This window comes from Squalius cephalus (assembly GCF_949319135.1).
Source record: "Squalius cephalus genome assembly, chromosome: 19".
Taxonomy (NCBI): domain Eukaryota; kingdom Metazoa; phylum Chordata; class Actinopteri; order Cypriniformes; family Leuciscidae; genus Squalius; species Squalius cephalus.
This window is the reverse complement of record NC_137140.1, coordinates 22,151,443-22,165,080: the sequence shown is the minus strand read 5'-3', so window position 1 is coordinate 22,165,080 and position 13,638 is coordinate 22,151,443. Positions and strand designations below refer to the sequence as shown.

The following is a 13,638-nucleotide window of genomic DNA, read 5'->3' as shown; positions in this document are numbered from 1 at the left end:
GCACTCTCAGTTGCTGATCATGACCCACTTTACTTACAGTAAAGAGAAACCAGATACTGGGATTCTGGGTTCATTAAAATCTACACACACTAAATCTTATAACAGGACACAATTCATTAAAATGCCATGCTTTTTTATATTTCACCATTCAAAAGTCTCAAACTTCAAACACCACATACTTAGTTCAATAGAAGAATACAAAATATATATGTCCAAACTACTTACTATAGTAGTAACGGTTTTCAGATGCACCTCACTGGGAAAAGTGGACTACAGTTTCAAAAGTGAAAGGGTTAAATACAGAGTAGTATTAAGGATGGATGTATTCGCTGCTCTTCAGAGGAGATGTATCAGCTCTGGAGAAGGTCAGAGAGTGAACAAGCAACAGGAAGAAGGGAGGACAGCAGAGGGCCATGTGGTACTGGTACACACACACACACACACACACACATGCTCCCCTTCACTGTCAGTCACACCCCCTCTACAGGAGTACTGTGTGGCAGCTAAAGATCTATGACAAGACAGACATCAGAGGTATTCAAATATAGCACGGTGCTTTCCCACCACAGCCATGCCATAGCGGGCCTCACAGACCGACAGGGAGGAGAGTAGTGGAAAAGTGATCATGTGATATAAAAGCTCAAGGACAAAGTGAAGTTTGACACACTGATGTGATGTGCGAGCCAGCTAAAGTATGAATGCAGATCGCAGTAATAAAACTGATAAAACACGAAGATTTCTGAAATAAATTATATCACGCTTTCCACAAAAATATTAAGCAGGGATATAAAAACCTTGTATCCCTGCTTAATGTTTTTGTGGAAAGCGTGATACACTTTTTTCAGAATTCTTCGATAATTAGAAGGTTAAAAAGAGCAGCATTTAGTCCATTATAAATGTCTTTGTCTATTATAAATGTTTTATTTGTCTCTATCAATGTACTTTAATAATCCTTGCTGAATAAAAATATTAATTTTAATACATATTTATGAAGCCAAACTTACATTTAAACAGTAGCACATATTGAATAAAACTGCGAGTAGAATTTGGAACTGAACAAGTGAAAAGATAAACTGCTGTTCGTTGTTAATCTGAAAGTGGCCAAATATTGTGTGATTAATGTTCCTGGCCGATTAACTTTACAGGTCTAAATCACTAGACTGAACCTTTTTTATTCTGCTGCCTCTTAGATCAAAGCAAATGTGTAACACATTGTGAAAGGAAGGTGTCCAAGTCGTTTCCTCTCTAAACAAAACTAATGTTCTAATAAACTGTACAATAAACAGAGAGGGGGATCTCTGGAGTAAACGTGATGACAGTGTGCAGGACAGAGTCTAGGTGTCAGCATGAGATAAAACAGATCATGGCTGTTTAAGATTACTGCAATCTGTGAGAGTGAGGAGTAACAAGGGATAGCAAATGAGTGTGTGAGAGATATAGATATCACACAAATAACACAGAGAAAAACACTGAATATGGCTGAGATCATCACCTGAAAGAATACAGAGCTCCACCTAGTGCCCCTTCTCAAAGCCTCACACACGCATGCAAATTCAACTATTTTTCCTTTTCTTTTTCCTTATTGTCTTCACTTGTGCAAATAGGTCAAGTAAACAACTTATCAGTAACCTTTGAGGAAAGTTAACTTTGGACAGAATTAGTCAACAGCCTCTCCAGCAAATACTTGAATTGTCTAACAAAATAAAACAAAGTTTACATTCCTTTGGAGACATAATTGTTCATTATATACTTTTTCTAATATTTTTGTAAAAGTGAAAAAAATAAAATATAAACTTTAAAAATTAAAGTATATATATATATATATATATACACACACACATATACACACACACACATATATATATATATATATATATCAAGTCAAGTCAAGTCAAGTCAAGTCAAGTTTATTTATATAGCGCTTTTCACAACATAGGTTGTATCAAAGCAGCTTCACAGTAATAAATTAAAACAATACATCAATGTTTGTTTCTAGTGGAACGTCCACGTTTGGTAATGCTGATCAATGGTATCGTTGATTGATTAATTAAATTAAATATCCCCAAATATCCCCAACTGAGCAAGCCAAAGGCAACAGTATCAAAAGCAAAAGCAACAATAAGCAACAACAAAAGCAAAAGCAACAATATCACACAAATAAAAAGTACTATGTCCTCATTTAGATTAATAATAAAGTCCTCGAACAGCAATTAAACTGATAATGACTTAATTCAGTTGGGCAAAAGCCTAGACATATCAGTGAAGTTCAGTTATGTCTATATATGTACAAAAAAACTAAAAAAACAATGACAAGTGGCAGGACAGTTTTCCGGTTACTTGTTTTCTATTTTGTGGAGTTGTGTTTTTACTTTTAGTCCAATTACTATAGTGTCTTTGCATGCTTTACCCATAAACCAGTAAATAACTAAATTGAATGACCACACTCTCAAACCACTCCTAAATCAACAGAATAATCCTTACATAGTCAATTGTGTTCACACAAACAGGAATCATCACTATGTAATCAACTGGTTATTCTGCTTTAAAGCAGGACACTCTTACACAGTTCAAAATACTAATATGACAATGTATTTTTGTAGGCAACCTTGGAACCCGGAATAAACATTTCTCTGTCACTAGAAGAAAAATCTTATTAATCTTATAATACCTTATTAAATATAGTATTAGGCAAAGCAAGTTTGAGTGACAATGCATATTTATAGGGGAGTTGGAACAATTACGAGTTAAACTCCAACACACAAAAACGCATTCTTTCATATGCCTCATTCAAATTTGCAAAACCAAATGAGGCTTTATAACACACAAAAAGAAACAACGATAAACGGCACAAGAAAGAGATCTCTGGATAAGCATTATCTGCACAACTTATCAAGATTAGATAAGCAAAAAATATGACAGCATGGAAACAGAGTAAGAAAGATATGTTGAATCTATAAGCACTTTACCTCTCAACATGCTCTCTCCCTTTAGCATTTCTCTCTTTGCACATGGATACCAGAGTGAAATCTAGGATCAGATCTGATCCATCCTACAAAGACTGTAGTCACTGTACACAGGCATGCCAAATGGGATGGTCTGGGAAGGACAAGACAGCCCAGTGAACTGAGAAACACGTGACAGGACAATGTGCCCAAAACCATGATGTGGTTTCACACCAGAGCAGCTTTGATACCACAGTGTGTTTTTGTTAGAGGTTAACTCTTCATGACCGTTAAGATGCGAGAGAGTTTTAGGGTAGCAGGCAGAAAACAGACACTGGGCCTTGCCAAACCTACAACGGCTGGCCCAAACCAGGGGCACAAAGGGATAACAAAAACCTGGCCAATTCATCAAGAACTCAAAATGAATGGAGATAACAGTTCATTAGTGCTGCAATGTTGATAGAGGCACAGATCATCACGGAAAACTTTTAATGAGGGTAACAAGTGGGTCACGGCAGGAAAACATTTCTTTTTAAATATCATGGAACGATGCCAGTTGGTCCATCTGGCTAGACACACAATCAGTGTAGCCTCTTTATTCGTTGGGACAGCTGCATCTTCCTGTGTCAGCAAGGAACTGAAATCTCAGTCCTTGCCAAAAACAACCAGATTTGATCTGTGAACAAGCCTGATGCTTATTATGAATAAGCAAACATACTTAAAAAGACACTTACTCTATACTGTACATTTAAAAACAATAATACATGAAATTGGGAAATGTTTTATAGGAAAATGTTATTTTAGGCATAACAGGTGGATACAGGGAAAAAAATGTAAATGACCAATAATATCACAGTTGTCAATCTGTTGTATCTGGGAAAAGCTGACTTGAGTCTTTTGAATTGATGACAAGACATTCTGAGAAAATAATAAATCTGACAGATACTGTTGTATATTATGAATATGTATATTATGAATAGCAATATTGATTTTTCTAAATATTTAAGTCTGATAACCAATATGCAGAATTGATTTTTGCTTTTTGACAAGTAACTAGAAAATCATTAGACAAAAACAATAAAAAATTTAAAAGATATTATTTTCAGTGGTGGCCCCAAAGCGTTGGAATAGCTTGCCTTACATCTTAGACTATTACCCACATTGAGTTCTTTTAAAAGAAATTTGAAATTGTACTTGCTAGAGTTATAGCCTTTGGCTCTACACATTGAGTAAACAAAGCGGGTCTTGTTCTTTGCCATGATGTTTCTTTTACTTGTTTATTTGTTTTATTACTCTCTCTCCTTCTGTGCTGTTGGTCTCCTTTTTACTAGTTACTATTGTACAGCACATTGGTCAACCTTGTGTTGTTTTAATTGTGCTCTATAAATATAATAAATAAATAAAAATTACAAAAAAAATTACAAAATAATAATAATATTATTATTATTATTATTATTATTATTATTATTATTATGTTATTTATTTAGTTATTTAAAATGAATAATCTATGTAATTTAAGATAATTTACTAATCTAATTTCGCTTAACTCTGATTAATAGAAATAGTAAAAAATAACTAAAAAAAAATAGTAAGTTAATTTACCTGTGAAACACCATTGGAATTTTGTTTGTTTGTTTGTTTTTTAATACACAATAGTACATTTCTGTTGTTGGATATATTTGCGTTAGAACAACTGTCCCACATTAAAAAACAATGGCATGGAGTGCAAATATTGGTGAAAAATATTCTAGCCAAACCAATTATAATTAGTGCCAAAATAACAATTTATTTTGATAAAACAAGATTGTTCGTTTAAACAAGATCACAATATTCACATCATATGACAGTTTTAGCCTTTAAAATGAAAGACACTTTAGGCTAAAACACAAAAGGAGTATTATATCCAGTTATATAAATTAGTACCCCCCTTGTCAGTCCCACCCCAAATGTTTCATGCTTAAATGTTAGAAACCTATTCTATTACTAGATTAAGACAGGTAAAATATATACAGCTTGACATGTATATATGCACAGCATGGGGCAGGAAAACAAATATAGTTAAATGTGCATCACTTTATCTCTGTGAATGCTTTTCAAAAGGCCAACCATTAGCAACAGAACAGGAACGGATAATAAAAGAGTGTGAAAAAGACATTTGTATCCACCCGTCCTCTTTCCAAGTCTCTCCTCAGGCAATTTATCCATCTCCGCTTCTCCATCGATCAAATGAAACTTAGAGACTTATCTCTCCATTACTGCATTATGTCTGGCAGATATATTGAGCAATGATAAGGCCTAATCTTTTGATAAGCATTACTGGGAGAAAAGACAGTGGTCTCATAAAACTGTAAAGTGCCCAATTTCCTGTGCCTCTTTTTTAAGCTACTCTAATGTCAAACTAGTAAATTGAAGTCAACATGATTCCAATGTTTTACCAAATTATATTGTAACTTCTGGCTTGTATGTTGAGGACAGTATAGAGAACTGAAACATAATGAGGTCAGAAAGTCTGAGACCAACGAAAAACAATACAAAGAAGACAACAGAAGCATTTTCACTAGCGTCTCAGACTTTTAGACAACAAAGTACACTAAATAGAGAGGACATTGTGTAAAGATACATTTACATAACTACGTAATTTACACATGTAAACTATTTTTTGCATATGGATTACTAGTATATACAAACTTTAATATGGAAACTATGCAAAGCTTTATGCAGAAGCACCTGGAGACACAACACTCTTTTCTGCATAGTGCCAAATAGCAAGATTGGAATCAAGGAACAGGTTATTTCCAGTAAAAGTGTACATAATAGTATACAGAAGGTACACTATATAGGCCAATGACAATTAAAGAGCTTTAAAACTACACTGATGTTTATGAAATTTGTTTAACGAAAGGTTTCAAACATAAAATTAAGCCATAGTATTTTATTTTGAACTTCTTATCATCAAAATATTTTCTTTGTCTGTTAATTTGTGTGGACTGTTGTGACACCTGACATTTTGGGGGTTTAAGATACCAAAATGGGTTTAATAGAATAAAGTGAGGCCTACATGTCATGAATGCATCAAATGATAAAAGGGAAATAATGCACTTGGACACAAAAAGATGCACGTCATGTCATTGACCCATATGTGAAATCAACACAACCCTCTACATTGCAAGCAAATTACTTGAATATTCAACGTATTCTCATCCTAGGGCGTCATATACTGACGCTTTTGACATTTCGTCTACATCGAACGCACATGGCACCCTTTAGCGTCAATATGACACGCACAGAGCTTTGTTAGGTTATGGGTAGTTTTAGGTCTGGGGTAGGGTTAGGGTTAGACCGCTAGGAGGCGCCTTCTGGCCCATATCTATCTGCGTCTCATATTGACGATAAAGGGTGCCATGTGCGTTTGATGTAGACGAAAGTATATGACGCCTTGGGATGAGAACGGGCTGGAATATTCCTCCTAAATTTCATGCTAAATGCCTAAATAATGTCTGTCCAATTGCTAATTGCTGGATTTCACTCTGCAGATTGAGCTATACATTACTGTAGCTCATTTAGGAAGGTGTGGAGAGAGCAGTTCAATATTTAAATAAAGCAGGACTACAGCAAATCGCAAGTTCGCAACAATTGGGTTTTCCCTGTCCATATTTACAGAGCACGTGAATTGATATCAATGATTCGGTGCTACAAGCTTACAGGGTTGAATATGAAGTCATTGTCAAAATACCACACAACATGAGCTGTGAAATCTTTAACATGGACTTGAGACTACACAATGGGGTGGGTTCTTTGTGTGTGCGTGCGTGCGTGTGCGTGTGTGTAATTTAACATGCACTAACTTGGGTGGAGGTTTGATCTCCCTCCAGATCTGGCTTTTTGCACTCTTACGAAGAAAATTCTGAGGGGAGCCTTAATTGAAAAATCATGTTCGCTCTCTTTCTCTCGCTCAACCACAGGCTGAACCCATCACCTCTGCAAAAAACTGCCTCCTTCCTTTTTTCCTCTGTGACATCAACTTTGCTTAAGTTTAGTGCCATTTGCACAGGCAAAAGTTTGCAGCTGACAAGGCTGTATAGACAAATCGATATGAAAAACAGAGTTGCATTTAGAGTGCAATCCATCCACAACAAACCATACAGCAGGCAACCAGGAAAAATAAGACGTGTGTGTCCAAAGCATGTTAGTATTTTTCTGAAGTGTGTCCTCATGACATACAGGGATTACTAGATAATCTCAGGTGCATCCAATAAAAAGCTTGGATCAATCTCCACTTAAACAATACCAATAAACGATCTCATTCTCATTTTGTGTTTCTTGGCTAACTGGTTTAATTGGCATCATTTACTTCAAGCTACAATAAGTTACAGAAACAAAAACCATCCACGTAAAAGTTCCGCTAATAAAATTACTGCTGACTACCTGCCAAAGTCGAATGATTTCGCTGAGAGCAAAAGAAAGGCTGAACTATCCAGCCAGGAAAAAATTAACACAACTGTGCCTGCATATTCCACATTAAGAAACTAACCAAATGCAATTTGCAAACCACACATACTGTAGTTTAACAACTGTCTGGAGTTGTTAACTTCCATCAAGTGGGCACCAATATTTTAAACAAATGCAATTAGATTTAACCTCCTCAAAGCAAGCATTCAAACAGCTGACGGTGCACATAAAGAATCAACCTAAAAGCACTGCTGTCTCTAAATAAAGTCACAACAGCAGCAAAAGGAACGAGAAAAACAAAGATATGACCCTTCCTAACCTCGAAACGGATGTGCTTTTTCTGCTGTGACCCACTTTCACAAACACATAGATTTGAGCAAGCAAATTACTCAAGAACAATAACAGTCGTGGCCCCCATAAGAGGACAATGTCTTCATTAGGCCTTAGAAACAGACTGTTTTTCCCAGAGTTCCAGAACTCATGTGGCCCACTGCCAGAGAACATTCTGAGCGATCAACACATCTGGGATCCTCATGTGAGCACTAAGTATACGTTTTTAACTACGTGTGTCTGGGCAGAAGGTATGTCAGTGTGTAAATATGGTGCTAAGTCAGTCTATGGTCAGGAGCGTATGATTGTGTTTATACTCCGCAATGAGAAGCTTAAAATGGGTCATATCACGAGGAATCTGATTTTCCTTGAAATTTGCAGAAAGAGTTCAGTGTACTGTAAAAACATACTATGTAATAACTATGTATAACTTTCGAAAACTTAAAACTTTCGAAAACTTTAAAAAAAAAGACAATTTTTTAAATTAAGCTGCATATCTCCTGCTACTTCTGTAAATTAAAGGGATACTCCACTTTAAAATGAAAATTTTGTCATCATATACTCACCCTCATGTTGTTTCAAACCTGTATGAATTTCTTTCTTCTGCTGAACAGAAAGGAAGATATTTAGAAGAATGTCAGTAACCAGACAGTTTCTGGTACCATTGACTTCCATAGTATTTTTTTTTTTCCTACTATGGAAGTCAATGGTACCAGAAACTGTCTGGTTACTGACATTCTTCTAAATATCTTCCTTTCTGTTCAGCAGAAGAAAGAAATTCATACAGGTTTGAAACAACATGAGGGTGAGTATATGATGACAGAATTTTCATTTTAAAGTGGAGTATCCCTTTAAACAGACAAATCAACACATTTATACATCAGCAATGGTATTGAGAAACGCTACCTACCCAAAGACAGAGATGTTATATGGAGAAAGTTGGATAAACTATTGTTCCTAACAACAAATGAACAGAAATAATAACATGTAGCACCTACAGCTCTGCACTTCCTTTTGTTCTGGAGAATAACAGCATTATTTTTTAACAAGATCCCTGATCAATTTCCCAAAGGTTATGTCCAGGCAAAATCTTTCAATGGAGAAACCAAATGCAAAGGCACACCCACCCAAGCTACAGTTCGGCCTACAAGCAAAACGCAAAAGCCAGGTGCTTGTTGTGCTTCAGTCTATACTATTTCACAATCTTTTCTCAACAGTGAAGTTCATGCCTCAGGAGCCCCAGCTGCTCCTCGTCCCAGTGCAGGGGGAGATTTGAGGGCCCCACACCGGTTCACGCTGCCTTCAAACCCCAGTGCTGGGTTCTCTAACAATGATGTCAGCCTCTGCACTTATGCAACAGGGTCAGCCATTACTCAGAAAGAAAGCAGGAGGGTCTACAGAAAAGTTTTGCTCTGGTATATCACTGGGACTGTTTAAAAGAAGGCTCAGGGGCACTAGAAAGGGCACTTTTAAAGTGAATTAAAGTTCTATTTTTTTACTTTAGAACGAGCAATTGTATCTGTAACATTATATGAGCCTGTATGAGGCAAATATTGTAGGCAAACTTAAAGGAAATATTTATTTTGTAAATGTATTTTATTCCACACAGCTCCTCAGAGTAAGACATTGTAGAGTTAGGTCAATAGTAAGATTTGAAAAGGACAGATGAACAAAGAAACAATGATGTGTACCGTCTTCCTGTCATATGATAAAAAACAATGACAGACTTTGTGAAGGAAATCACAATATTAATCAAGGGTAACAGGAAGTATACTGTTGGCGAAATGAAAACAATTGTCTCACTGACTGGTGCCCTGGTGCTCTCTCCTCACGCAGACCAGAGCAGGACCACAAGCTGCTATTATTTTGTTTTATTCTGATTAATAAGCAGTTGCTTCAGTAGGCCCTCTGTGTCTGTTGAATGATGGGTACGGGTGTTACCGTGCCAACATTGACACATGGTAATACCCCCATTAAGCAGACATATGGTCAGAGAAGTGTGTGTGTGAACTGAAACATCAAAGCAAAATTAAACTGATGTATTACTCATGCATTTTCACATGCAAAATATTTTAGGATGGATATTTCTTTTTTAAGCCATGTTTTGTCAAACATTTTAGACCCCACTGTTAATTTAAAACAAAAGTAAACAAGGAAAGTCAGGTAACAACAGAAATACCATGATATCAGTAATTGAACAATATTAATAGAATTTTTCAGTATCATTAAAGTAAAACTATTTTTAAACAATTGTTAATTGAAATATTTAAATGCTAGTGCTACCGATCCATAATCTGATTCTGACTTGTGACGTAGCCTGAATCATAATCACAAACCTGGTTTCTCCCAAGATTTTTTTTCTCCCTTCTGTCACCTGATGGAGTTCGGGTTCCTTGACACTGTCGCCTCTGGCTTGCTTAGTTAGGGACACTTAATATTCAACGATATTATTGATTTGACTCCACTGACACTATTGGATGAGAACTGAACTGAGCTGGACGATGACATCACTGTTTTCTGCAGAACTGCTTTAATGAAGTCATTTAATAATTTATGATCTTTACAACGGAACTGAATCAACACTGAACTGACTTCAGCTGAACAATGACACTTTTTTCTTTTAGAGCTGCTGTACAGCTGAAATGAACTGTTTGCATCATTGAATAATTTTCCTGTTCTCGCTGTAAAGCTGCTTTGAAACAATCTGTATTGTATAAAGCACTATATAAATAAAGGCTAAATATTAGATAAAAAACAAACAAACTGAAGTAAAGTTAGAAATATTGCCTTGGCAACTAACTAAACATTTGAAAAACTAAATCTAAAATAAAAATAAATCAATTCTACTAAAGTAATATAAAAACAAAACTACAAAAAAAATACACTAAAATAAAAACTGAAAATACCAATTGAATGTTATTAAACAAATAATTTATTCTTTAGCAAATCTCAAAATTAATATTTTTTCATACTGTTCTTTATAATGCGATGCCTAAATTCACTTTTAATGTTTAAAACCACTGACATAACTTGAATCCCAACAGAGTTTGCTGGGTCTCTAATTCAAAGACCATTAAAAAGTGAACCAATTAATACAAATTATAGATTTAAAATGATTTGAAGCAGAAAAGGAATTAGCTTTGAGAAGAACGTATACATTACAACAGTCATCTGACTTAAGTACCACAGACGGAAAGTGAGGTTAACCATAGGCTAAACTTACTAGACTAGACATCCTGTTCTGTAATCCACATCGTGCTCCTTCCACTGGCTGATTTAGCAGAAATATAACAGCCAATGGAAAGACAGCTTTGTTATGAAACATAAGAGCTATGATCAATCACAAGGCAAAGCTCTCCTGACCATCACTAGTATGATGAAAACAAATATGGATAGACGGTATGATTTTAATCAGTATGATTAAAAATGAGATCGGCCCATTCCTACTGGAGAGAACATTTGCACTAATCTTATTAAAATACATATTTTTTAAAAAGCCAAGACTAGGAATAATCAGCATATTATAAGATAAAAATAATAAATGGAAACAAAAAAATCATATTACAATTTCATATATAACCATTTTAGCCTACTTTCTCCCTGATGGACAGACGGACATGTCAGTCTCTTTAGAGTATAAAACAGACCTGCATTACTGGGCCAATTCTCTGCTTCAATCTACACCAACCATGCCCATATTTTACCCACTCTCTATCTCTCTCATTGAAGATCTATGCTAATAGCTGCCAGCATTACAAAACCCATTAAACTCCGATTTTAAAGGCCAAGCAGGAAATCGTTAAGAGGGCTTCCAAATGCAACCCAGGCACACCCTGAAAACAAGGGAACTGACAGCAATATGCTCTTATTATTGCTGTGCCATTGTTCTATACCTTTAACCTATGCATTTGAGCCATTTCTCAAACAAACTGGCAGCATGCTAAAGGAAATAGTGCAGAAGGTAAATTAATGAGATTGATTGCACTTATAGCCTGTATAAATGCAAAACAAGCATGTTCAGATATGAGGGTATACACTTGCTTTTAATACTGTTTGGTTTACAGTAAGGGCTCTTTGGGATGGGTGGATCACTATCACAAATATAATTCGGATCACTAACACAAATGCAATTTGTTAACCATGTGCATTTAGGTCACCATCTCTAATAAAATAAAAAGAAATGTAACTTTAAGGAACTTGGCTTGAAAAAAAAAATCTATCTCAAGAATTTAGGCTAAAACTTGAAGGTATAATGTATAAGTGTATCTTATGTCCTAAAGTGGTCAACTTTTCATCGATTTTTATTTATTTGATTTTTTTTAAGTACAAATATTACATACAGTCGCTAAAACAACTTGCCTAATTCTGATTATCTAGCCTAAATTATGTTTAAAATTATTTTAGACGGACTATAGCATGTCACACCGCAGAACAACTTCCCATAACCAATTCAGGCAGACCAACTATAGCCACATGTAAAAACAAAGTTGTTTCTGGCAGAACTAAACAGAAAAAGGAACTACAAAAGTCATAAGGCTGCTTTTCTAGTGGTGTTATACTGCATTAGATCAATGCAAATTAGACTAGATAATAAAATAATCCAGAGCAGTGCAACACAAGCTGGTATTGTTTTGCTACTCTGTGTGCAAACTGTATAGCCTAGAGCTGTGCAAAAAGGCTCTTAAACTACGAATACTTTTACATTGAATATACAACTAACAGAGCAACATTTAGGATTTTGAAGGCAAAAGGACACATACATACATACATACATACATACACACACACACACACACACACACACAAGACGAGTTCGTCACATCACATCATAAGGGCATCAGTCATCAGGTGTCACGTTAATTTAATTTCTCTGCTTTTGAGAAGTGCATCTCCTCAGGAGCGCGCTTCATGACCGCGCACCCCAGCTGGGAAACATGTAGTGTATCAAATAACGGGAGCGACCCTTCCTTTAACCACAATGAAGGACAAACAGACCACACTGGTACGCTTTACGTGGCGCTTCGTAACCTCACCCTATACCTTACGGATACACTTCAATAAAGTTTATCACTTCAGTTCACGGTCTATTTTGCACACTTTCCACGTGTGAGCACAACTATCATTCAATTACTGGCGCACGGGAGCGCGCATCATGTCCACTGTTATACTCAAGAATCCTTGATGTGAACTCCTGAAACAATTACAAAATTATAGTCGAAGGCTACTACTGCTCAACTGTAGCGCTTAAAGTTAAACTAAGTAAATAACGTTACATAATGCCTGTGAATGATTTAAAAATCTCTCTGAGACCGCTAAACAAAATGACAAAAACAAACCACCAACAAGCTTGAGGAGAAACAGCTTTTTTTTTAAACACTATTTATCTAATTACTCAAGAGAATTTAAACACAAACCTATTTATGTTTTGTTTATTGTCTGGCTAATTGCTAAAAACAAGACAAAACTCACTTGGGGAATTGCGCACAAGCGAAATGTATGCAAACAATTAATTTAACAACTTACCCGCGGGATACTTGTCACTGATGTTTAGGAGTTTTTTCCAAACTGTAGTTCGTTAATACAAAGGCGTCATCAAAGAATATCTCAACAAACATATCTTGACAAACTGATGAGTTGCGTGAGTGCAGAGACACCGTGCGCGCGTCAGTCTGTCATTCACGCTCACTAGAGCGCGCCTCGAACTTGCATTTGTCCTCAGCAGCTTCCGGGCGACGTGAGCTTAATCTTAAAGGCATAGTGGATCCACCAAAATAATAATAATAATAATAATCTGTCATAATTTTTCTACCAGACTTTCACAACTGCATAGTTTTATTTGTTCTGTAGAGCACTAAATAAGATGTTAGGGACTTGTATCTTTGTTCCATGCGATGAAGTTGAATGGTTGGTGACTCAT

General features: G+C 35.8%; 1 protein-coding gene across 5 annotated transcripts in view; it reads right to left on the bottom strand.

Moving 5' to 3' along the window:
• Positions 1–13,429, bottom strand: part of svila (supervillin a) — an 80,332-nt gene extending 66,903 nt beyond the window's left edge. For 4 of the 5 annotated variants that reach the window (XM_079850541.1, XM_079850550.1, XM_079850551.1 and 1 more), the window contains exon 1: positions 13,245–13,429. The gene's annotated coding sequence lies outside the window, so the exon portion shown is untranslated. Of the gene's footprint in view, positions 1–225; positions 404–13,244 lie in introns of those variants that run through there. The other variant, XM_079850542.1, reaches the window with a different exon arrangement.
• Positions 13,430–13,638: the final 209 nt, after the last annotated feature.